Source organism: Protopterus annectens, chromosome 3.part0 (genome assembly GCF_019279795.1).
Source record: "Protopterus annectens isolate FY-2018-M chromosome 3.part0, PAN1.0, whole genome shotgun sequence".
In the NCBI taxonomy this organism is placed as follows: Eukaryota; Metazoa; Chordata; order Ceratodontiformes; family Protopteridae; genus Protopterus; species Protopterus annectens.
Window position 1 is genome coordinate 1,681,782,823 of NC_056731.1, and position 27,365 is coordinate 1,681,810,187.

General features: G+C 39.3%; 1 long non-coding RNA gene across 1 annotated transcript in view; it reads left to right on the forward strand.

Moving 5' to 3' along the window:
• The window catches only part of LOC122796942, a 2,551,311-nt gene that overhangs the window by 2,003,451 nt on the left and 520,495 nt on the right, over positions 1–27,365 (forward strand). Inside the window, exon 4 of the long non-coding RNA XR_006364015.1 lies at positions 5,578–5,680. This is a non-coding gene — a long non-coding RNA (uncharacterized LOC122796942). The remainder of the gene's footprint in view (positions 1–5,577; positions 5,681–27,365) is intronic.

The window sequence follows — 27,365 nt, forward strand, 5'->3', positions numbered from 1 at the left end:
GAAACTTGCATTCAGCATGCCAAACACACCCTTGATGGTGTTTCCTGCCATAGTGTGTGCTTTGTTATATGCATCCTCAGCAGGAGTTGATGGGGCTCTGTATGAAGTCATTAGCCAAGGCAACAGTGGATAAGTGCAGTCTTCTGGCTTCAGAGGGGATGAGAAAAAATAATTGTTCTTTTTACTTCTTGTGACAATGTTTGACTACTGCTTCGCATATAGTGGCGGTCATGTACTTATTCCCTCAGGTATTTTAACATGTTGGAAAGCAGATTTAGTAATGGGGCTGTCTGCAGAGTACACCACCTGACAATGAAGCAAGGATCATCCCTTTCTACTGATGTACTGTTTAGCATCAGTTACAGCTGGGGTTTTGATTGAGATGTGGGTGTTGTCTATTGCACCAAGGACATGGGTGATATTGACTGTGGCACAGAACTTGTTGCATGACAGTTCTGCACTCCATGACTTTTGTTGGGAAGTGGATATATTCATCTACTCTGGTGCACATTGCTCCCTGGAACTGCACAAGAATGTGACTAACAGCTGTTTGGGACACTCTAAAGCATCTCCCATATGCCCCAGAAGCCAGTATACCTAGACTCAGGCACACTTTTGTTTCTATCATTACTGGATTACCCCACAGACTATGAGCATACATATGGGATACACACATCTTGCACACAGCCTGCACCAGCTCTCTATCTATTATTTCCTTTCCAGAGAACTGGTTTATCTGTAGCCTGGCTATGTACCTACCTGGCTACCTTTTGGGATGCCTTAGCAGATCATCCTTTATTATGCCTTATGCCTTACAGTACTTCAGTCTGCTGTAGTGCATTAAACACCAGTTGCATTTTTTTTAAGTTATGTTTGCAGAATCCACAGGATTCCCTAGGAAATTGCATGATATAGTAGTGATAAAATGAAGCACGGGTGGCCTCCACTGAGTGTTTTCAGAAAGTTATCAATGAAGTACTGTCACATTTAAATTGCGTTTGGCACACCCATTGTGTTTTTGGAATCTGGCAGGGGTGCTGTGAGTCCACAATTATTCTACATTGAATAGATAATTACTTTGCCTTGTTTCAGCATACATTATGAAGTCTGGCCTGCTGCTGATGTACTGACATCTTCTTTCAGAATGCTTTGCTGTCCACAACTTTGGAATCCAGCACATTATGTACTTCCACATACACACCGAGCCCAGGACAGGATGTGAATGTATATGAATGCAAGCATTTTGCTAGCTTATTACTGACTTTTTTTTTTTTTTTACTGACCAGTTTCTAGTCAAAATGAGACATTATACCACGATCACAACAAAAGGATGTTCACTTGTAATCATATATAGATGCAAGCCCCTTACTGGATTTTCACTGAAAATCTTTGTCAGAACTTCTTTTACTGACCATTTCCTGAACAAACTGAGACATATTATGAACAAAATGATCACAAGGAGCAAATAAAGAATGTACAATAAGTAAAGTGCAGATTAATAACAAATAAGTCCTATGTATGTAAGCAGTAAACTGCATCTTAAAATACATAATAGAATATCAACAATTAAAATGTAACTCACTAAGAAAACCCACAATGTTAACACTGCATGAGGATTTAGCACAAGGATAAATCTAATGATACCATTTATAAGTACTAAGTAAAGAAGTTAGAAAATAAATCTGTAATGGGTTCACTACCAGGGTTTGATTCACAAAACCTCAAATGCCATTGCCTTGAAACTGGTGTCTCAAGTACCTTGTAGCTCAACTAGGCTGTTGCTCATGGTCAGACTTGAATATGAGTTTGGGTAAATAGCCATGGGGAGGGAGCACTTCTCACTCTCGAACTCGAATATGAGTTCAAGTAAGCAACTATGGGAAGGGAGTATGAGGGGGTTTGTTTAGGGTATCCAAAATATATATCACAGACACCTTATGCGCCACATGGAATTTGTTAAAAACAAGCAGTAGAATAAAGCCGTAAGATCAAAATGGAAAGCTTACAAGACAAGTTCTTTTTTAATGCTTCTGGACAACATCCCAGGCTGCGTTTTACACGAACTTCAGAACGAACTGGCTCCCCACCTAAGCACCATGTTCAATCATACCCTCACATCAGGATTTGTGCCCACTGAATGGTGCACAGCAAGTTATCCCACTCCACAAAGGGGGAGCCACCACTGTTCCCTGGAACTATTACCCTATTAGCCTGACAAGCCTGGTCTGTAAGGCCATGAAACGTATCATCATGGAACTCATAAACAAAGACATTGGTAACCTCCAAACTCAGGACCCCACCAAGTTCGGGTTTGTGAAAGGCAGATCATGCCTGCTGAACCTGATTGACTTCTTTGAGGCAGTCACCAAAGCCGTAGACGAGGCTAAGGTGGTTCATACAGCCTATCTTGACCTCACTAAGGCTTTCAACACCATCCCCCATTCTGGAATTATAGCTAAACTCACTAAACTAGGTATAAATCCCTACGTCACAAGATGGGTTGCCAACTGGCTCACTGACAGAACCCACACTGTAAAAGTTGCAGACTCCAAGTCTGACTTCAAACCAATGACAACTGGAGGACCACAGGGTTCAATCCTGGGATCTCTCCTGTTTGGTATCTACTTCTCTGAAGTACTGGCTATCACAGAAGGCCTTTGGCTAACGAAGTTTGCAGATGACTGCAAACTAGGATCTATAGTTGAGTCCCCAAATTATGTGGACATCCTACAGAAGGGCCTCACTGAGACAGATGCTTGGTGTCAGAGCCATGGCCTCAAGCTCAATGCCAAAAAGTGCATTGTCATCCACTTTGGTAAAAACTCTGTACCCATGAACTACCACATAGACGAAAGTCTACTTAACGCCGAATGTGTGATAAGAGAGCTTGGGACCCAAGTGGACCGTAGTCTCTCCTTTGATAATCACATCGCCACAGTAATCAGGAAATCCTTCTATGTGGCACACCTCATCACAAAAGGGTTCTCATCCAGGAAAAAAGAGGTCATTGTTCTCCTCTACTAGACTCTCATTGGACCCATTATAGAGTACAACTCCCCTTTTGGAATGTACCTCACAAGACATCTGCAACAGCTGGAAAGGCCACAGAAGTACCTCACAAAGAGGATTACTGGCCTCAAACAGGTGCCCTACACTGACGTTCTCAAAAAACTCCAGCTTTACTCCATAGTATATCACCTACTCCGAGGTGATTTCTGCCTAACATATAAAGCTATGTCAAACCCAGAGCTGCTGGACATGCTACACCTAAAGAAATCCCAAACATTGTCACCACAATAAACAGGACATGCTGGAGGGATAGATTCCTGTCTCAGAGACTTCCCATACTCTGGAGCAAGCTACCCATCTATGTCAAGCAAAGTTCCTCATTAGTACTCTTCAAGAAAAATCTTGATGAGTGGATGGGAAATAGGAAATACACCCCGGGGATCACTTCCATGGCTCTGTTAGTCAGGGACACAGGAAAATAAAACATCAGGAAAATAACTTTATTGGGTGGCATAAGCCAGGGAACCTTGTTGGATAGGCTTACTTAGGCCCTTAGGCTAATAGCCTAGTACTGACCTATGAACCTATGATCTTACGGCTTTATTCTATTGCTTGTTTTTAATAAATTCCTTGTAGTGCATACGGTGTATCCATGATATGTACTTTGGATACCAGTGGATGTTATTTTATCCTGGACACTTTGGCTTGCCTGAAGTTTTGGATTTATATGGGGTTTAATTAGGGAACAGGAAGGGAGGTTTAGGGTTAGGGAGAGGGAAGGGAGTTTTAGTGAAAGGGGAACTTAGGCTTAGGTAGGCGGTTGGAGTTTTTGGTTTAGGGAGCTATTGGAAACTTTAGAGTTAGGGAGGAGGAGTAGACTCAATGAAAGGGACAAGAAGTTGGCTTGGAAACTGGATGGTAGTTTTATGTTTATGGCTTAAATTCAGATAAGCCTATGTAGTTTTTAGGATCAGGTGTTGATATGACTACCTAGAAGTGGGAGATTCTGGCTAGTGGGAACTAGAACATTTGCTTTTTCAAGTGTAAGCAAAGAGGCATATTGAGAGCTACTAACACATGATTACTTGTAGTAGACCAATCTGGAACATGTATCAGGAATGAGACTCATACTAAGGAAATGACTGAGCAGCGGAAAAGCTGAAGCAAACATTTACACACTGTGTGCTGCTTGGTTCACTGTTTGTGGACTCTGGGTAAAATGTAAATGCTTTAAGATATATTTAGTAAGTTTAGAATAATGTTTAAAGGATAAAATTTAAACATAAACCAACAAGTAGCTATACAGGTTTTTTGGGAGGTCAATTTGCCCCCATGCCTACCATTTATGAAACCTCCCCTACATTGTTTCAGGGGGAACCAACATTCAGACAGACAAGATTGTGCTATGTCCTCTCACTGGCTTCTGTGCAATGAGCTCATTTTCCTTTCTTATGTTTTAATCCCACTGTTGGTGATGATGTAAGCAGTGGTAGCACTAGAAGCTCCACCTATATTCCATAGATCACCCATGCATGTTCCACCTATGTGCACTGACAGGGGATAACATGTCTGGGTTGGGTCCACACCCATGTCTTCATGGCATTGGTTTTCTACATTGTTGTGGGCCTTCACTGTTCAAGAGAGGCCCTGTCATCAGTGAAGTGGCTTGACTGAGGCCAGAATTACCATCCCACCTTGCCTACACTATCAAACACCAAACTGGCTAGTTGAACTCAGGTCACCTGGGGTATGGTCAATGTTTTTTTCTCTCTAGGTCAATGACACAGGCAGTTACCTAGTGAGGAAAAAAGTCAACATATTTAAGATGTCTTTCTCAAAAACCTTTGAAGTTATAATGAAATAGCTTTTCAGTGAAGTTAATTCAAAGTAATAAATAAGCACAGACAGAAGTTGCAACCGTAACATCAAGGGGGCCAAACATCCTGATATGTTTCAACATCTGTGTATACATGAGACCTGCTCTTGAACTTGCAGGGAAATACGTTATAATAAAAATGATTTATAAAATCCATACATTTACAAATACATGTATATCCCTTTTAATTTAATTAATTTCATAATAGTGATGGGCATGAGTTCCCTTTGATTTTTTCTCCTTTGGTGAGTTACTTCACAAACTATGTCAGTCACTGATAAATTCAATAATGTTCAAATTGTGATACAAACTGGGTTTCATAATGTAAAACTGGAAACATTTCTGGCTTACATAATAGTTTCAGTTCACTGAAAACAATATGAGTTAGAAGCTTCCAAATTCATAGAAATGGATCCACTAGTAAGACTTGTCTTTTAGGTATATGCAGTAAATATCCTGTCTTGAAAGAATTACTTTTCTCTGATGCAACTAGTGTCTTTGACAGTTGTTGATGTTTTGGAGTTATTATAGCCAATTCTGACTTGATGAAGGATAGAAAATGCTCCAAATTTAATTTTGATGATTTGCAGTTTAGACTATTTTTAGAATGAAAACAGTAAATTTCAGAATTATAGCATGATGCATAGTACATACGTCATTTTGATTCATTTCTGATTATCTTCTCTTTATAGGGTCCCAAGATTTCTTTATCTTCTTCCTGAACAATTCCCTTAAACAACGTACTTTGGATTTTAGTAGCTGGTAAAGAGTCTGCCAATCACATTAAACAAAACGGTATGAAACATTATTTGTCATTATGAAATTTTAAGTCTGAATAGACCAAAATGCTTGTGCACCATAAATTTTCTGTGCATGTATTGTGCTTAACTTTGTGAAATGTAGTATATGGTGGTGTGGTTCTTCCCTGCGACATCTTCGTGTAGCCTCACTATGTCCAGACACTTCTGATTAACCATAACTGGCTCTGCTGGAGATGCCAGAGCACTTAATTTATATATGAAAGAGAGTGCGTGAATGGCAATGCTTTATTGGTTTATATGAATTATGTTCATCTACTTTACATAACTGCATTTGATTTGCTTTGTTTTACCTGAATTGTGGCAGAAGAGGAATGATTTAAATGAGCAAAAAGGGCTGTATAGCTCAATCAAAGAGCTGTGTAATTTGTACTTAAATGCAATATATGTCATAGGATTATTACTATTGTGTTCACTGTACATATTTTTGTTTGCCTTGTTAATATTCTGTATGTTTTGAAGAAGATCACTGACGATTTGCACTAAAGTGGCAAGAAATAATGTAATTTTATTGAACTTATTATTACATCTGAATGCATGTACCTATATGAAGCGAGATGGGATTTCTTTTATGAAAAACACAATCCTTAAATATACAAATTATTTAGTAGTCTGATGTCTATTTTGAACAAAACTGAAGGAAAGAACAGACCTTCTTTGGGTGTGAATTTTAACAAGATTTATTATGAATTAAACCTTCTCCTTATAGCACAGCGTGCCAGATATGAATAAATATCAGCATGTACAGCACCCAGACATGGCTTGTTACTATATTAGTCCTCTGTTTTAGTTGGGTCCCCTTGCAGACATGTACTTTTGCTTCTATCTGATGTTAGCTGTTAGTCTGTGTAAGAAATGTTTAATTTCCTGTTGTTATTGTTGTTCTTGCTGTAATAAGCAGCTCACTTCCTGCAGCCACTGAGCACAAAGCATTGTTTAAGTCCTTTGATTATTATTTTGCTCTTTTGCTGCTATCATTACAGGAAAATACTGTTGATTCTAAGCTGTAATTAGATTGTCTGTGTAAGATATATGTTTTATTTGGTATTGTTTTCGCTTTTGTTGTACTTGTGTCCTTGTTGCTGTTGCTATTGTTTTGATAGACAGCTCACTTCCCACATTCACTGAGTACAATATACTGTTTAAGCCAGTTGCTATACAATTCTATGAGCACAAAAATGCACTGCTAACCACAAGAAATTAACAATGAGAAATAATGCAATGCATCTGATTGACTTCAGTTAACCTTCAACTGATTGGGATAACTACCTTTCTAATGATAACTATACCTGTCACCTGTTCGGGTTCATTAATGCCATCTGTTTCAGGTAACGTGAGAAAACCGTAAACATGTCCTCATTATGCACAATCCCTGCAGGATTTAAGTTAGAATGTTGACCAGCTAAAATGTCGGCATTCCATATTACTGAAGCAACACAACATTGAATTGCCACAAAGTTGACGTCAGAACATAACACAGTGCAAGTAGGTGGTTGTGCAAGATAGCTTTACAGCTGGGATTGGGGTTTGGCCAGTCTCAGCTACAGTACAATCTTGGAGTCAGTATATATAAGTACCAGCAGGTGTGGGAGGCACAGGAGCACTTGACCCATGCAAAAATCTGTTGTCTGTGTTAAGAGATTTGACTTTGTGGCACTTCAGTGGTGTGCCACTTCAATAATGTGGGATTGATATTATGAACATCGACATTTTGGCTAGTCAGTGTTCTAACATAAATCCATCACTACCATCATCCCTTCTCTTGTCAGGTTAGACTAGAACATACGGTTTGAACTTGATTTCTCTTTAGAATAGCAGGTTGCCATAATAATAAGGAAGGTTTTCAGTGTAACCCATGTGAAATTATGGGGATTTATAAGCTGGCAGTGGGGGTGTTTTTTTTACCCAACTTCTCTGTTTTTTGTAGGTTACAGTGCTTAATTTCTGCAGTGATTCCACTGGAAAGGGTGAAGTGACTTTTCAGTAGGAGTACCGAACAGCTTGGTAACATTTCTTACTCAGAATGAAAATTGTCCCTCTTCTCGGTGTCACACCATCTACTCAGGGTTTTCCTAAAAATGAATATAAAGTAAAATAAATGTGGTTAGCCTTAAGAACTCAATATTCAACAGTAAAAAACACAATAGGTTTATTATTAGCCAGTGTTACCCACACCTTTATAGCATACTCTCGCCATCCTTAAAATAGAACCAGTATCTTTAAATTTTGAAAGGGCACTGTGACAAATTCAGACATACATATACATTTCAACTTGGGTCTATGACATGTTCAAGCTGTGTTGGCAATGTTTTTGCATTTCCTTTTGTGGCACATTATTGGTGTGCTATTATTAATCCATTTTCCCATCTTTCCTTTAAAATCTGCATCATCGGGTCCAAAGGCTAGCAGTCACTGCAGAGCCCATATTCTGTTTCTCAGTTTGCTCTGAGTGAGAGAAGGAGCAAATGGATATTTTTTTCCTGGAGACTACAGATCACTAGAAAGCTTAATAACTGCTCCATAGGAACCAGATTGCAATTTGTCCGACATTTTGCTTGTGATGAGAGAAGAAGTAGAGGGTCATTGGTTCTTTAATTGGGCAGTGAGTGTAGGTGTGGGACACTCCTAATTGGTCTGGTTGAAGGCATCTACTAGGAAAATGCTACAAGTATATAGACCACTGCATCATCTGGCATGAGATTGCTGATCACTAAAGAGGTTGTGGCCTGCTCCTCATCTTGGGATTGGTGCTACTGTTTCTCTTCTGGTGAGAGAAGAAGCCAAGAGACATTAAATCCCATTAATGTGGAGATGTGGTGAGACCAACACGAGTAGTAGATGAGTAGTAGGCAATTAGATGATTCCCACTATTTATCATTCTTAACAAAGATGATTATTTATTTTCAGTAAATACTGCTAAGTTAGCTACTGACTAACCTAACTACAGAGTATCGAATACTTCATCTGTAAATAAACAGGTTCTACTACAATAGTTTTGGCAATGCCCAGTATAGAAACAGGCACCTTGAGTTAACATGTTCCCTATAAATATACCCTTTAAATTTCACCAGTAACTAGTTGTGCACATGGCAACTAGTTTTCACAGTGACAAGCATTGCCCTTGAGTTACAAATCACATACCCTTTACTTTATTCTATATTCTCACAGCAACCATATAATCAATATAAAAGGCTCTGTTGCCAATGATATGAACTCCATTGCCATTTTAGTGCGTATGCACACCTGAAGGCAGTGCAGATAATTCTCAATCACAGTGATAAAGTATGTGAGAGATGTATGTACTCAATGTCACTGGAGGCTCTCACATAAAAACATTCCTAATGTTAGTCAGCTTGTCGGTAGTAGATATGCTGCACCCATGACACACATCACAAAGCAGACACACAGATCCACATATGCTGAGGCACTTAAATGTTACCTTTCTAAACTCCAAAGTCTTCCTAGATGAAGCAAATATAGCATATGTGCTTAGCAACACAAATATACTCTTTCAAAACAGCATCCACATCAGTACATACAGCCACATCTCATTGAGACTACTTCTAAGCCCATAAGGCAAGCCACCACACAATCCAATATTTTGATCATTGGAGACTCCACTGTCAGACAATCTGATGTCCCTCTCATCAGGCTGAGTAAGGAGAAAGTCATGGTGAAGTCCATATCTTTGGACAGGATCTCCCAGATTGCACACACAGGTCATTAAAGAAGAAGTACCAGTAATAGTCCATGTGGGTGTAACTGACCTGAGATGTACCTCCCTAGATTATATGAAAAGAGACATGTTGCAGCTCTTGGAATATTTAATCCAAGCTGATATAGCCTAACACTGCGCAGCACTCTACCTTCTCCAAAGATAATGCCATTATATGAACAGAAGATGACTGACTTTAACAATTGGTTTAGTTCCTCCTCTCATTCTAAGGGGGTGAAATATCTGTTAGCATGGAAGGGGATGGTCAACAGACCATTCTGCTATGCTAGGTATGGTCTGTCCCTCCCTCCTATAGGCTTTGAATATTATATAAAACATTGTCCTTCCCCACAGTGCCTTTTTTAGGTGATGCCAACCTGACAACCCTTCTGATATAACTAATGAAAACCAAAAAAATCTTTAGGTGTGACTGCTCAGTGCTAGGAGTCAAAATAAGAAACTCTACTCCCTACAAGTTCTTTTCACCCTAGAGAATTCTGACATCTGTGCAGTCACTGAGACATGGTGTAAAGCTACAGAGAGCACCCTGACTGTGCAAGGCTGTAATGCCTTCCACACATTTAGACCATCTACCACAGACAGAGACTAAAGCTGGAAGTGTCTTGATTTGTATAAAAATAAATATACCTCAAGGCTGGTTAAATAAAATGATGCACTTGATCTTTTCAATGTTCAAATTACCACAGGAAGAATACCACACCATTTCCTTGCAAGATGTAGGTCCTCCTGTATGATGCAAGATATCCATGGCACATATTTAAGCTTACTGGAGAGACTTACCATAGGTTCATACATTCATAGATTAGCACTAGGCTAAATGGCCTTGTAGGTCATTTTAAGCATAGCCAATTACAACATGTAAGAATCAAATCCTGCACTTTCTGTCTGGAAGGTAAACACCTTAACCATTATGCCGACCATGCAACCGAATACCATGTTTATAGGCAACTTTAATTACCCCACTATTAATCAGGATGCATACCAAATGAGCAGGCTCAGAGATTCATGGACTTTGCAAACACAAGCTCCCTGGATCAAATTGTCATTACCCCGACCAGGGACATAACCATACTGGATCAGGCCCTCACTTATATGGGACATTACTGCACACTGACTACTGTAATGCCCTTTCTGATAAGGTCAGACTGGAAAATAGTCTGATTTGAAGTAAAAATAAAACCTCGAACCCCAGCTAATCCTGGAATGTTCAGGAACTGCTTTGAGGCTGACTTCCTACTACGAAATGATAAACTGGCAAACATGTATGCTCACCCTAAACCCTGGTAACAGTGTTGCCTATGTAGAACTTTTCACAGAAGCCGTAGATGTGAATGTTAGTAGCTGCACAGAGGCAGCTGAACCCACCATAAATAAGTATAGAACTAACTTCAGAAACAAGCCAGTCTAGTAGAATCACAACAGCAATATGGTGTATAACAGAAGGAAGGGAGATGTAGTGCCTAGCTTGATAAAAACTCTCTCATCAAACTAAACAAGCAATTCCAAGACAAATGAAGTCTTTTAAAGCCAAAGTTGAGTTAAATCTGACTTTCCAAGCTAAGGTCAATCATAAAGCATTATTTACTTATGTCCACAACCTCAAAAAGCAAATAGGGAATCAGAAATTCACCCCTAATTCGTCACCTGTGTCTTTAATGGATACAAGCAGCTTATAAATGCTTTATTTCCCTGTGCTCTGTGTGTATTGCTTATTGTTAATGGAGCCTCCTACACTGAGGCAGACAAATTTAGCTCAAACTTTACCCTTATCTCCTCCACCCCCGGCCTCCTGTTTTGAAATATCAACTGTAACTCCCCCTAATATTACTAGGGAGCAGTTCCTTAATGCTCTATCTGAAGCCAAGAGCACTGCATCAGTAGGCCCTGACAGTATCTCAGGCTGTCTTCTAAATAGCATGGAACATGATCTGTCAGGACCTCTGGAATCACTATTTAACTGTACCCTCTAAACAGGCTTTGTGTCTTACAAATGGAGAATGGCAACCACCATCCTTGTTTACAAAGACAGGCCATCTACAGACCCATAAGTCTTACCAGTTTCATTTGCAAAGCCATGGAAAGAGTCATCATGGAAATGATCGATATTGACAAAGGAAACCTCCAGACTTTGACCCAACCCAGTCTGGTTTTGTCAAGGGCAGATAATATCTACTCAACCTGATGGACTTGTTTGAGAAGGTCACCTAAGAAATTGGCAAGGGCAAAATGCTTCACACTGCCTACTTTGAATGACCAAGGCATTTGACATAATATCCCACTCAGACATTGCTGACAACCTCAAGATGTTAGTTATAAACCCTTATGTCATCCAATGGATAGCCAACTGGCTCACAAACAGGACCCAGGAAATTAGAATTGGGAGTCCACCTCTATAAGGATGCCAGTCACCAGCAAAGACACTCAGGGATTGTGGCATCCACTCCTCTGAAGTCAAGGCCAATGTCAAGGCCCTCTGGTTGACCAAATTTGCAGATGGTTGCAAAGTTGGAACACTTATAGAATCCCCCACCAACACTAATCTTTTCCAAGAAGGGCTGACACAGACAAATAACTGATGTCAGAGCCATGGACTAAAACTAAATGCCAAGAAATGCATTTGGAAGTCAGACACCCCTGGTAACTCCCATATTGACAACACATGCCTAAGACTACATAATAGACAGGGACTTGGGTACACACATACACAGTACAAGAGCTTTTAACCATCGCATTTCTAAGGTAGTGAGGAAATCATCCATTGTTTAGCAATTTATAAACAGAGATATGGCATCTTGGTCCAAGAAGGTCATTGCTCCACTTTATTTAGCATTCATCAGACCCATCAGTGAATACAATGCCCCCTTTGTTATGTAGCTAACCAGGCACTTCCAACAATTGGAATGTCCACAGAGGTTTTTCACTAAAGGAATACAGGGTATAAATAACACATCCTATAAGACCACATCAAAGACCTATTCCTGTATTTTAAAACAGGCTATTAGGGTGAGATTTATGCCTGGCAAACAAAGGCATCTTCAAACCCTACTCTAAAGGACATCCTGCATAATCACAAAACAAACAGCACCAGAATTAAACTTTACCTTTGATATAAATAGGACCTGTTGGAGAGATAGGTGTGTATCCCAGAGACTTCTGGGACATGCTTCCCATCCATGAGAAGCAGAGTTCCTTTCTTATCAAGTTCAAGTGCAACTTGAACCACTGGATGGAAAATAACCCCTTGCTCATAGGCTTAGTATATTCATAGGTTAGTACTAAGCTAACTGCCCTTGTGAACCATTTTAAGCCTAGCCAATTATCCCTTGTGAGACTCTAACCCTGCACCTTGTGTTTGTAAGGCAAACACCTTAACCATTAGGCCACCCTCCCAACCCTTCTGACACCTATGTCTCTAATGGACACAGGCAGCCTGTAAATGTTTCACCTCACAGCCCCCTGCTTGTAAATGTTTCACCTCCCATGCCCCTGCTTGTAAAAGTCTAATCTTCAAAGCCCCTGTTTACAGTACCAGGGGTATCAGAACTTGTCAGGGATTTCAGATGCATGGCTAGGCTTAAAAAGGTGACAGTGGACATTAACCTAGTATACAGCTATGAACCAATAAGACCACTTGATTCACAGGTTGTTAGTATGCACGTGATCTAGCCTATGAACCAATAAGACCACTTGATTCACAGGTTGTTAGTATGCATGTGATCTAGCCTAGGAACCAATAAGACCACTTGATTCACAGGTTATTAGTATGCATGTGATCTAGGCTATGAACCAATAACACCACTTGATTCACAGCTTGTTAGTATGCATGTGATCTAGCGTATGAACCAATAAGACCACTTGATTCACAGGTTGTTAGTGTGCAAGTGATCTAGCCTATGAACCAATAAGACCACTTGATCACACAGGTTGTTAGTATGCATGTGATCTACCCTATGAACCAATAAGACCACTTGATTCACAGGTTGTTATTATGCACATGATCTAGGATACTGTTTTTGAGACAGTGGTCTTAAGTAACTTGCTCAGAGTTACAGAGTCAGCAAATGGAGGCTGGGGAAATCAAACCGTGGACTGCAGGAAGCAGTGTGCTAATAGCTCATAACCTTAATCTTTTTCACTAACCTGGCATCAGGTTTACCATAAATCTATGAATCATGGATTCCCACATTTATTATTTTGAGTATATGAGTTGGAATCGTGCCTGATTCTTCTTTAAGAAGCTATTTCATATTGAAGAAATGAAAGGTTTTTAATTTCTTAATGTACTCCTCTAGCAACCACAAAATGTTTGAATTCTAAAAAATGTTGTACCCTAAGACTTTTTGTTGTAGTAATTTAGTTCTCTTGAGAAATCATGAGTTTATCAGAGGAATATGTAGTTTTTACTGATAAACCATCATTTAGCTATTGATTAATACAATAATCAACTTTAAACTCTAGCAACTGTTTTTTTTCAGAGGTTTGTGCAGGCACATATGTCAGTTGTCCATGTATTTTCCACTAAATGAAGATTTAATCAATACCTGGTCACATAAGCTCTTAGCCTAGCAAGCTGGCTGCTAAGTGGCACTAGCTTTGTTAAGTCAAAATAATTTTATTTTTCACTTATACTTGACAAACTGCACTCCAGGTATCTGAAAACAACAGCATCCTGTAATGAAGTATATACCATTCACTTACTTCTGCTAAGATTTTATAAGTGGAGAGGGGGCTCATGGTAGACAACAGCTCTATACAGAGACCACAACAATTAACAGAAATTTATCCTTCGAATCAAAACTATACAATGCCTACAATAATGTACCTTATTCTGCATTATGAAGTGAGGCTTTATAATAAGTAATACCACTGAAACTATTTTAAGAACATATGTATAGTGAATAATGCTAATTTTCTCCTCGGGATTTTTTTATGTTTAAAAGGAATACAGTTTTGTCAAAAAATAGTATGACCATTAATAAATTTAATTTATGTAGTATTCATTAACAACCATGGTTCAGCTGTATTTATTTATTTATTGGCATTTGTTGACAGGGAAAGTCCACTGGGCTTGAGACCCATTTTCAGTGGAGACCCGGGAAGAAAAGCTCCAAGTTACATGAAAATCATTACATGAATTTGTAAGGAAACAAAACTATAATTGTAAAGCAAGTGAAATAATACAGAAAACTATCTAAACAGCAAATATGTTGTAAAAAGGCACAATAGAGTAGCAGTGGAACATTAACATGTAGGAAAATTATACAGTTAGAAATATTTAACAATACAGCTCAATTTTTGGGGGGGGGGAGTAGGAAAAGGGAAATATATAATTAGAGAGTTAAACTTAAAGGAAAGACAGATATAGTTAGAATCTTATAGCTAGGTAGTGGGAATAAGTAGATTATAGGTGGCATATATTTAATGTTAGCATTAAAAGAAAAAAGTGACAGAGAAGAGAAAATGTGTTAAGATGGTTGTACTGATGTGTGGACTATGATACTAAAGATTAGGGATAACTCATATGGTGTAACAGTATGACATATACAAAAGTATATTTGCTAGGTGAAAAAGTTTTGCTAGATTAAGGAGGCTGTGGATATGTGTTGCATGTGCAGCTGGGGTTATCAGTGAGATGCTGTTTTAGTTTTCTTTTAAAGGAGATTATGTTGTCTAATTCTGTAACTGATGATGGGAAGGCATTCCACAGCTTAGTTATGGAATGGGAATAGAGGCAGCTACCTGCTCTTTTACTAGGTTTTGATACTTTAAGTAGGTGTTGTTAGAGTGTAGATTTTTGGATGGGACGTAAAGTTCAATGATATTTTTCAGGGAAGGGCAACACTCAGGTTTATAAACGAGTTTATGGGCAAAGGTAAGTTGTGTGTAATGTAGTTAATGTCCACATTCTAGCCAGTTTACTTTTTTAGTGGCCTGGCAATGGTGGGTGCGATTTGGTTGGGCTGATGCGAATTTTGCAATCTTATAATAACAGGACTGTAGTTTGTTGCAGAGAGTTGTGGAGATTGGTGAAGATAAGAGACCCATATAGTAAGGTTGGAAGGAGAAGACTTTTTGAAAGTTTTATTAGATGGATTTGTGTAAGTATTGTTTGTTTCTGTAAAGTTTGCCTGATTTGAACTGAGACTTTTTTATTGCATTATTAATATGCAAGTCAAAGCTAAGTTTGCTGTCAATACTAATTTCTAACAGTTTGGCCTGATTTACTAACTCTATTGGGATTTTGTTTATGGAGAATATAGTAATGTCTGTGGGAACAGGTTTAGATGCAAAGATGAGTAGTTTAGATTTATTAGGGTTAAGTAATAGCTGTGATTGGTTTAGCCAGAGTTCTATGGCTGTAAAAGCCTTTTGTGTTAACTTTTGGAGGTCAGAGAAGTTATTGGAGGTACAGATTATGGTTGAATATTCTGCATATTGTATAGTAGTACAGTCAGTGGGAACTTTATTTAGGTCATTTATAAAAATGTTGAATAGTAGGGGTCCAAATACTGACCCCTGGGGCACTTCTATGTTATTTGAGAAAAAGCTGGAGATGTTATTGAGACATTTTATGGATTGCTGTCAGTTTCCCAAGTAACTAGTGAACCAGGTTCGGGTGACATCACAGCATCCTAGTGAGGGAGTTGCTGGATAAGTTTGATGTGGGAGACTGCCTCAAATGCTTTTGATAGATCCACTAACAGGACTGATGTAAGTAGGTTACTATCTAGGGCGTTATAGATGTAATTTGTGAAGGAGATTAGGGCAGTAATGGTACTGTAGGATGGTCGAAAACCATATTGTGAAGGGGGTAGTAGGTTGTTGCTGGTTAGATATTCAACCAGTTGTTTGTGGATGCATTTTTCCATTATTTTAGATAGAGGGGACAGTATGGAAATGGGTCTAAAATTAGATAGGTCATGAGGGTTTCTACCTTCATGAAGTGGGGTGATTACTGATTGTTTCCAGAGCTGGGGGACTGTGTGTTCTGCAAGTGATCAGTTTATAAGGATACTTACTGGGAAATATATTGCCTTAGCACTAATTCTGAGGTATTCTGGGGGAGATTATCAGCAGATAAGGAGCCTGGTTTCAATTTGGTAAGTAATGTTTGTATTTGAGAAGTTGCTACAGGTCAGAAGTTAAAAGATGGTATGGAGCTGATATTGCTTTGAGGTATGATGGCTGGGTTAATGGAAGTTGGGGTATTGTCTGCATTTACTAATGTAAGGATAATATCAATAAAGTTTTTATTAAAAATGTCAATGATTACAACTGGGATTTTGTCTGGAAATGGAGATGGGTTTTGGGTGCCGCCAGGATTTAGTAATGAGTTAACAGATTTCCAGAAAAGTCTGGGATTATTACTGTGGGTATTTATTTGTTGGGAGAAGTAAATCTTTTTGTCCTGATTAATGGCCTGTTTTGCTTTGTTTCTGAGTATTTTGAAGGTGGTTTCATTGGGTGGGATCTTATCTTTTCTCCATTTGTGCCATGCTTGGTCTCTATTAATCAGTAGTTGTTTGGTTGATTTAGATAGCCAAGGAGCATGGTTATGTTTAACTCTCTTTTTTCTTATGGGGGCTATGGAGTTAAGGGTATCTAGGAAGACAGTATTGAAATAATGTACTGCTTTATCTAAGGGAAGATATTTCAATTGGTTCCAGTTCAGTGTTTGCAATAGGTTGCAAAAGTGAGACTGGCTAAAGTTGGCTAGATTTCTGGTATATTTGTATGAATTAATGCTTGGAGTGGAGGTTGATAGTCTGTGATTCCGGGCTGGTAAGTGGTCACTTAGGGTGTTGGGAAGGGTTCATAGGTTCATAGGTAGGTACTAGGCTATCGGCCCTGGGGCTATACAAGCCCAGCCAAAAAGGTAACCTGGCTTTTGCCACCCAAGAAAATTATTTTCCTGTGCCACTGTTGAGCAGAGCCACAGAGGTGATCCCCGGGGTGAATTTCCTATTTCCCATCCAATCATATATGTTCATAGGTAGGGACTAGGCTTCATAGGTAGGTACTAGACTAGGGTGCTGGGATTGGAGTAGTACTGTGGGTGGGATACTAATATCCAGTCTGGGGTGGATTCAGGGTGATTGTTTGTTGTGTGTGTTGGGGTTTGTATAATTTGTGTAAATCTGAACAGAATGATGGAGTTTGTGGAGTTGCTTTGTGTTAGTTTAAGCCACTTTATATTAGTGTCACCGAGGATGATGATTTCATTTGAAATGTAGTGGTTAGACCATGATAGGAAGTCTTCCAGTGTTGGGATAATGGAACCTTGAGGAATATAGATGAAGGTAATAAATATTTGTTTATGGTTGTTGAAAAATAGTGATGCTAGTAGGATTTCCATATTATTGAAAGTGGGAATGATTTTTGGGTGACGTACTATTTTAAAGTGGTTATGATATATTAATGACAGGCCTTCCCCTTTCTTATGAAGTCTATGTTTTTATAATATTTGATATCCAGGGGAAGTATTTCTGAGTCAGATATCTGGGGTTTGAGCCAGGTTTTTGTTAGAGCAAGTATATCAGGTGTATATTGTGTTAACCATGCATGGAAGTCTGCTACTTTGTTGCAGATACTACAGATGTTTAATGTCACGATGCAAAGGTCTATTGGTGTTTTCACTGAAAGTGAAGTAGAGTTGTTAATATGTTGGGTGGGGAGGGTCCAGGGTTTGGATGAATATCTACACTTTGGCATAATAATGTGAAGATAGTGGTTTGGAATGTGGATGAAATGTAGTTAAGTATGGAGTATACATATGAGATGTATAATTGTTTGATTTTAGGTAAATTAAAATGCAGTTTGGTCTTGAAATTGGTGGTGTCTCTGAATGATGAGTGATGGTGAAATATCAGAGTAACTATTTTGGGATGAGTTATGGTATATGTATGCTGTAGCTTTTGTTGGGGGTTAGTTGATGTAGTGTGGTGTTGTGAGAAGTGAGGTGGTAGAGAGTAAGTAGGTTAAAGAAGGTTAGGGATGTTATTAATAGTAGAGTGTGCATGATGTGAGATGTAGGAGGGTTTTAGTTGTTTTGTTTGTGGGATGTGAAGAAATAAGGGGGGCTTAGAGCCTATGAGGAGGATGGAAGGAGTGGCCTGTGATGTTTAAAGTTAGAGACAGTGGAGGCAGGAGGGAATTGGGGGCATGATAGGGGAGCGGAGTGAGCGGAGTGAACGGAGGTGGCTTGCTTGCCCCTGCAGGGCTGAGAGTGAAAACTATCAGTGGAGGACTAAGGAAAGGTATGTGGAATCAAGCATTTAACTTTACTGAGTGGGGTTATCAATGATACACTTTTGGGAGTAACTGTGCACTAAACCTAAATAATAGGGCTGGGTAGGTATTTTAATAAGTTTTCAGCAATTATTTAACTGGGATAAATAAGTAACTGTAAAATATTAGTAGGCTGAAATATAGACAGGCAGAGCCATGTAGTCATGACTATGAAGAATTTACTTTAACCAGATATTGACCAGGGTTTAGATTGGGGTCAATTTTGGGAGCCCTAACTGTCGTGCACACCATAGAATTAGAGAAAAAAATGATCTCATCTCCGGTTATGTATACAACAGTATTCACCTATGTGAAAAGCTTGAAATGGTAGCCTTGTTGTTCCTTTTCTTTTAGTGTGAGACCTGTCCAGTAACAAGTGAGCAGTCAAAATCTATTTTTGTTTATGTCCTGGAAGGGGGGACTTCAAGGAGAAAATTCCCTGTAATTATCTGGAGAAGACAAAACAGTAAGGTTATGAGCAGCGAAGAGGTAATACAGTAAAGGTACAGAGAATACGTAAGACAAATACATAGTACAAGAAACTGGTATTCAAGCAGAAATAATACTTAACAGAATTAAGTCGTATTTTAAGGTATATATAGATTCAGGTTGCACCCTAGCAATATAATTAAGTAAGCATTAATTTTGGTTACACAAGCAAAGCTTATGGTAACAATACACAGCTTAAATAATAAACACACTACTGATGCTAATGCCATTCCTATGAAGGCCTTGTACTGGCTTAGGACTCACAAAGTGCATCTGTCTTAGTAGATACAGTATTAGCAGAAAAGCAAACCAATAACTCAATTATATGCAATGTTATCAAGATGCATGTAAAAAAAAAACTGTGACTTTTGAACAAAATCCGCATCTATATCAACAGAATTATTAGTTTGCAGCAAAGACAATACCATTAAAAAAGCACATTTAACATAGCATTGCAGTTCATAGGTTCATAGGTTCATACTAGGCTATCTGCCCTAGGGCATTTATAAGCCTAGCCAGAGTGTGTGTGGCTTTTGCCACCCCTTGGGATGAGAATACTATGCCCATTTAGGGTTTAGTTTACTGTGCCTCTGTCTAGTAGTGACACAGAGATGACCCCCGGGGTAAACCTACGATCTCCCATCCACTCGTCAAGATTTCTCCTATTTATTTCTGTGTTGAGGTTCAAATCTCTTGCTCTCGTGGCTCTGATGGATTTGGATTTTCTGAGATGGAGCATGTCCATTAATTCCGGATTGGACATGGCCTTGTACGTCAGGCATAGGTCACCTCTGAGTAGGCAGTATGCAACTGAATAGAGGTGGAGTTTCTTCAGCCGGGCAGCATATGACATATGTTTGAGACCCTTTATCCTCTTGGTGAGGAACTTTTGGGGTCTTTCTAACTGCTGCAGGTGTCAGGTAAGATACATCCCAAATGGGGCATTGTACTCAATTATGGGCCTGATAAGAGAAGAGTACAGGGGCACAATAACCTCTCTTGATCTAGATGTGAATCCCTTCATGATAAGGTGGGCAATATAGAAGGTCTTCCTAACCACCTTGGCAATGTGAGTGTCAAAGGAGAGGTTACTGTCGACTTGGGTCCCTAGGTCCCTGATTACCTCTTCCATACTTAATGGATTACCACCTATGTGGTAATTTGTGGGTACCTTGTTTTTCCCAAAGGGTATGACTATACATTTTTTGGCGTTCAGTTTAAGGCCATGGCTCTGGCACCAATTATCCATTTTCTATGAGGCCTTTCTGAAGGATGCTTGTGTCCGCTGGAGTATCAATTATGGTGCCCAGTTTGCAGTCATCTGCAAACTTTGTCAGCCACAATCCTCCTATGTTTGCTTGCACCTCGGAAAAATAAATGCCGAACAAGAGGGGTCCCAGGACTGAGCCCTGTGGGACACCGCTTGTGACTGGCTTAGAGTCTGACATGGCTCCAGCAGTTCTGACCTTGTGGGTTCTGTCCTTGAGCCAGTTTGCAACCCATCTTGTGACATATGGGTTTACATTTAAGCTGGTGATTTTGTCAATGATGCCTGAGTGGGGTATTGTGTCGAAGGCTTTTGCAAGGTCAAGGTAGGCTGTGTGAACTGCCTTACCCTCATCAATGGCCTTAGTGACTGTTTCAAAAAAGTCGACTAGGTTCAAAAGGCAGGATCTGCCTTTGACAAAGCCAAATTGGGTAGGATCCAATGTCTGTAGGTCCCCAATATCTTTGTTTATGAGTTCCATAATGATCCTTTCCATAGCTTTGCAGACCAGGCTCATCAAGCTTATGGGGCGGTAATTTCCAGGGTCCGTAGAAGCACCTCCTTTGTGAAGTGGGACCACTGTTGCTGTATGTCACTCTTTGGGTACATTTCCTGTAGTAAGGCTAAGATTAAACAGCAGCCTTATGTGCGGGTTTAGTTCCTCTTGGAGTTCATGTAGCATGCAGCCCAGGACACTATCCGGTCCCATTGATGCTGTGTTTTTAGCTTTGGAGAGGGCGGCTCTCACCTGGGCATCTGAGATGTTAGGGAGGCTACACTCTGCTGGGATAGATATTTCTCCTTTTGGGGGGGAGGGGGCGGAGAAATTTGCACTGAACCTGTCTGCCAGAATGTTGGCAATATCTGTGGGTTCAGTGTATTTTGTGTCATTTTGGACTAACTCTGAGCATATCTGGGAGTTTCCACCCAGGTTTCTAACATAGCTAAAAAAGGCCTTGTGATTGTCTTTTGTGTCTTTTGTGATTTTTCTCTCAAAGTTGGCCTTGGATGATTTTATGAGTGATCGAAGTTTTTTGCTAGTACTGATCAGAGATGCCTTCCCTTTTGGGGATTTTGCTCTGTCATGTAGTAACTTCCTCCTCCTGTTGTAAAGTTTGTTAATGGCTGGGGTCCACCAGACAGGACGCCTGCCTTTGTGGGAATGGGTCTTGGTTTTATTAGGGATTGCATGATCTGTGCATTCTTGAAGGTGTCCGTAGAAGGCATTTATAAAGGATTCAGCGGTGTGGGTTGTGGTTTCCACTGGCCCAGGGGCCTTGAAAGATACCACTTCAGTCTTAAGAAGTGTGAAGTCGGCTTTTGAGGCAGTTGTTACACAAATACAGTTTGCGAGGGTAGGTACGCTTCATGCACATATTATAGTGAGAGGAGTATAAAAAGTGAGGTAACAAGTTAAGAAATGACAACATAAAATCACAAATTCAGTACAGTAGAATATGTTTTAGTAAGCTGCAGTTATTTAAGCTCTGGACCAAGTCAGCTGTACTGTGCAAGTATACTGTATGCAATATGCTTCTGAATAAAATCTTAATTAATACATGCCAAGGTATACAAGTTTAACATCATTACTTGTTTAGATGGTACCAGCACATTATGGGAGGGGATATGCTCAAGGTAGACATTGGCATGGATGCGCAAGCTGGTGATTGAAGCTATTGTCATGAGTACATGGAGCACACAAGCACACACACACACACACGCACACACACACACACACACACACACACACACACACACACACACACACACACGCACGCACACACACACACACACACACACACACACACACACACACACACATGACAAATGGGTATAGGTGGTCATTGCAGTGATGCTGTCAAATGTGCCATCATCACTACTAAACATAGGGTTAAGCTAAAAAATATAATGCCATCATTGCCAGGAAGCAGATGCCTGAAGAGTAAAGGCAGTGAGGTAAATCTTGACATCCACATCAAAACACATAACTACTTAGTTAAGATCAGAAAGATCCAATTATAATTATTTGTAGTTATGTTGAGTTTCCACTGCCGCAAAATACTGCTAGATACAGAACAAAGCTGTGAAAGCAGTATAACAAAGACACTTAATGCTGCCACATAGACAAAAAAACAGAACCCTTTTATGGATTAACAACTATGAAAGATGTTAAAAAATTCTGCCTGATCTTTTACTGTACCAGTGAGAAGTGTTTTCAGATATAAAACTTGTTTTAGTTTCTTGCCTTTTTTTGGATGTGGTTGCTCTGCATGCTGAGTAAATGACTAGAGTATAATAGCTGTAAGCGGTACATAACATAACTTGTACTGCATGGAACCCCAATATTATGCTCAGATATAAGGAAAAAAATTAACTTGCTATGTGCTTCCCATAGCATGAGAAAAAAAAAGGTAACAGCCCCTAGAAGGTGTGTAACAAAAGTTTAAGAACTGTTATGATGGGGTCTCATGCTAGTGACATTGCTGAACAGCAAAGATCAGCTGCAAAATGTACAATGCTTTTCAAAAGCTGTTAGAACATTTGTAAACAAAAAACATTGCAGAATGCTGTTACAACATTTGTAAACAAAACATTGCAGAATGCAGTGCCTTATAGCTTTTAAAGATCTTTATTTTTTGAGAAGCACATTGTTTCTACCCACTAGATCTTTACCAGTGCCAAGTGTGACACTGGCTTTCATAGGCAATGAAAGCTGGTAGACACTCCCTGCTCCTATTTTTGTTTTTAATTGGCGATACATGAATCACATAAAGAATTATATTATGCATTTTATCATAACCAGCTATGTTTCTGGATGCCAGGACTCACCTTCAAGATTTCTTTCAAGATGAATTTTTTGACACATAATATGCTTGTTATAATCAGAGACCTAATCATAATCCTCTGTGTTATGCACCTCTATGACATCAGTGAGATACAACAAGTGTGTGTATTCCCAATTTTAGACCATTTTGACATCAGAGAGGTGCATAATAAACTTGCGTTTTACCTAATTTTTGAGTGTTTAACATCAGAGAGATGCATAAGAAGCTCACGTTTTTTCCTATTTCAGAGCATAATCCGCATGCTCCACATACTATAAAATGAAAATATAATCAAAATTGAGTCATTTGTTTATTTCAGTTGGCTCATATACATCACAATCATGTTGTACTTGTATTGCATATGTTCATAGGTTATTACCCAGTATTACAGGCGAAAGGCCATTAGGAAAAACAATGCCACTGTGAAATTTAGGTTAAAAGTTAAATACTTATCTGTACTTTTCTTGAAATTACTCAAACTGGCTGAGATTCTAATGGTAGATGATAATCTCTTACTCATTTTTGAGATAACAATAGTTATATAGTTACCTCTTTTAGAAGAGTGATGCTTGGGCCTAACATAAAATGATGCTTCTGTGTATGAATGTTAACCTATTGTTGCATATGGTTAAATTCAACATTGAGTATAAAAGATTGTCATTGAATCCTTTGAATGCTACTATTGCTTTCTATAATAAAGTGGGTACAAGTTTAGTTTCCTACATCTCTCAGGGTAACCCAAGTATCAGATAGAATAACTTTGGTAAATTGGTGTTGTACATGCTCCAGCCAATGCAATTGTGTATTTGTGTAAATGCAAAAGGAGTTGTTGCACTCAATCAAAAGTGTATCTGGGACATGTACATCTGGACTATATAACATTTATCCCTGAGAGATAAAGATTTTAACATAATATACAAACAACGTGTGGCCTTACTTTTGATAAAGATAACATGCTCAATAAGGCAATATTATTGTAGATAGTAACACCAGTAACACCTAAATCTTTAAATTCCTTAACTATTTCCAATGCTGTACCATTCTGAAATATTTACAGTAATGGGTGGATTTGTACAAATAACTGAATTTTACATTTATTAAATTTGAAAGAAAGACCACATTGATTGTCCCACTTACTGAAGTCAGTTAACACATGTTGTGTATGCTGCTTAAACTGTCACTAGATTGTACTAACTAGCTTGCAATCACCAGCATATTTTTTTCTACCAAGTGATTGATTTAATTGTGTTATAAAAAAAAAAGTTAAATAAAAATAGGACTAACACTCATTCCTAAGGTACACCCTGTCAATACAGGTAAATAATCAGAGTAAAACCCCTTCATAGTGACTCATTTTGAGTTACCAGTCAGCCATGTCAGTATCCACTTAAAGAGGAATGGATTAACTGTGTAGTTCAACATTAATCTAGAAGTAGGACAATGAGTTAAGGTGATGAAAGCTTAGGTATGATCCAAGTAAACTATTCCAGAAGTTAGTCCAAGATCCATGGCAGTACTAATTTGAACATAGAATTCTTTTACATTTATAAACATTGACTTACCGGCAGTAAAACCAAGTGCCAAAGGTCAAGTGGAGTATTACTTAAAGTAGATTCAGTACTATTTAATTTAAAGTCAGTACTACTTAAGGAAGGATTATTACTCTAAAAATGAGTTCAGTACTACTTAACGTGAGTCAGTACTACTTAATGTAGGGTCAGTACTGCATAAGGTAAGGTCATTACTACTTAACATAGGGTCAGTACTACCTAAGGTAGGGTCAGTACTACTTAACATAGGGTCAGTACTACCTAAGGTAGGGTCGGTACTACTTAACATAGGGTCAATACTACATAAGGAAGGATCATTACTACTTATCATAGAGTCAGTGCTACATAAGGTAGGATCAGTACTAATTAATATAGGGTCAGTACTACTTAACATAGAGTCAGTACTGCATAAGTTAGGATCAGTAATACTTAATATGGCTTTAGTACTACTTAACATTGGGTCAGTACTATATAAGGTAGGATCAGTACTACTTAACATAGGGTCAGTACTACTAAGGTAGGATCAGTACTACTTAACATAGGGTCAGTACTACATAATGTAGGAGCAGTATTACTTAACATAAGGTTAGTACTACCTAAGGTAGGATCAGTACTACTTAACATAGGGTCAGTACTACCTAAGGTAGGATCAGTACTACTTAACATAGGGTCAGTACTGCATAAGGTAGGATCAGTGCTATGTAACATAGAGACAGTTCTACATAAGGTAGGATCAGTACTACTTAACATAGAGTCAGTTGTACATTAGGATCAGTACTACTTAACATATGGCCAGTACTACTTAACATAGGTTCATAGGTTCATAGGTTCATACTAGGCTATCTGCCCTAGGGCATTTTTAAGCCTAGCCAGAATGTGTTTGGCTTTCGCCACCCATTTTAAATTTATTTTGCTATGCCCTTTTTCGAGGTTAGTATACTGTGCCTCTGTCTAACAGTGACACAGAAGTGATACCCGGGGTAAACCTATGATCTCCCATCCACTCATCAAGATTCCTCTTGAAGAGAGTCAATGAGGGACTCTGCCTAACCTGGACTGGGATTTTATTCCAGAGTGAAGGGAGCCTCTGGGTTATGAATCTGTCCCTCCAGCATGTCCTATTTATTTCAGTGCTGAGGTTCAAGTCTCGAGCGTAGCTCAATGGGATTTGGATTTTCTGAGGTGCAGCATGTCCATTAATTCCGGGTTGGACATGGCTTTATCGTCAGGCACAGATCGCCTCTGAACAGGCGGTATGCCACTGAGTAGAGCTGGAGTTTCTTTAACTGGGCAGCATATGGCATCTGTTTGAGCCCTTTGATCCTCTTGGTGAGGTACTTTTGGGGTCTTTCCAGTTGCTGCAGGTGTCTGGTAAGGTACATCCCAAAAGGGGCATTGTACTCAATTATGGGCCTGATGAGGGATGAGTAAAGAAGCACGATGACATCCCCTGATCTAGATGTGAATCCCTTCATGATTAGGTGGGCTATATAAAATGTTTTTCTAACCACTTTGGCCACGTGGTTGTCAAATGAGAGATTGCTATCAACTTGGGTCCCCAGGTCCCTAATTACTTCTTCTGTACTTAATGGATTACCACCTATGTGGTAATTTGTGGGCACTTTGTTTTTACCAGAGGGGATGACTATACACTTTTTGGCATTTAGCTTGAGGCCATGGCTCTGGCACCAGTTGTCTGTTTCTATGAGGCCCTTTTGGAGGATGCTTGTGTCGGCTGGAGAGTCGATTATGGCACCCAGTTTGCAGTCATCTGCGAACTTGGTCAGCCACAGTCCTTTCGTGTTGGCCTGTACCTCTGAGAAATATATACCGAACAAGAGAGGTCCCAGGACTGAGCCTTGTGGGACACCACTTGTAACTGGTTTGGAGTCTGACATGGCTCCAGCAATTCTAACCATGTGGGTTCTGTCCTTGAGCCAGTTTGCAATCCATCTAGTGACATAGGGGTTTATATTTAAGCTGGTGAGCTTATCTATAATGCCCGAGGGGGTATTGTATCGAAGGCTTTTGCGAGGTCCAGGTAGGCTGTGTGGACCACCTTCCTCTCGTCAATGGCCTTGGTGACTGTTTCAAAGAAATCAACCAGGTTTAAAAAAAAAGTTTAGGATAGGATCAGTAGGTATGTACTTATGTACTATGTTATCAGTAGGTATGTACTTACCTTAACATCAGTACATAGGATCAGTACTACTAAGGTAGGATCAGTACTACTTAACATAGGATCAGTACTACCTAAGGTGGGATCAGTACTACTTAACATAGGGTCAGTACTACCTAAGGTAGGATCAGTACTACTTAACATAGTGTTAGTACTACTTAACATAGGGTCAGTACTACATAAAGTAGGATCAGTATTACTTAACATAGGGTCAGTACTACCTAAGGTAGGATCAGTACTACTTAACATAGGGTCAGTACTATCTAAGGTAGGATCAGTAATACTTAACATAGGGTCAGTACTGCCTAAGGTAGGATCAGTACTACTT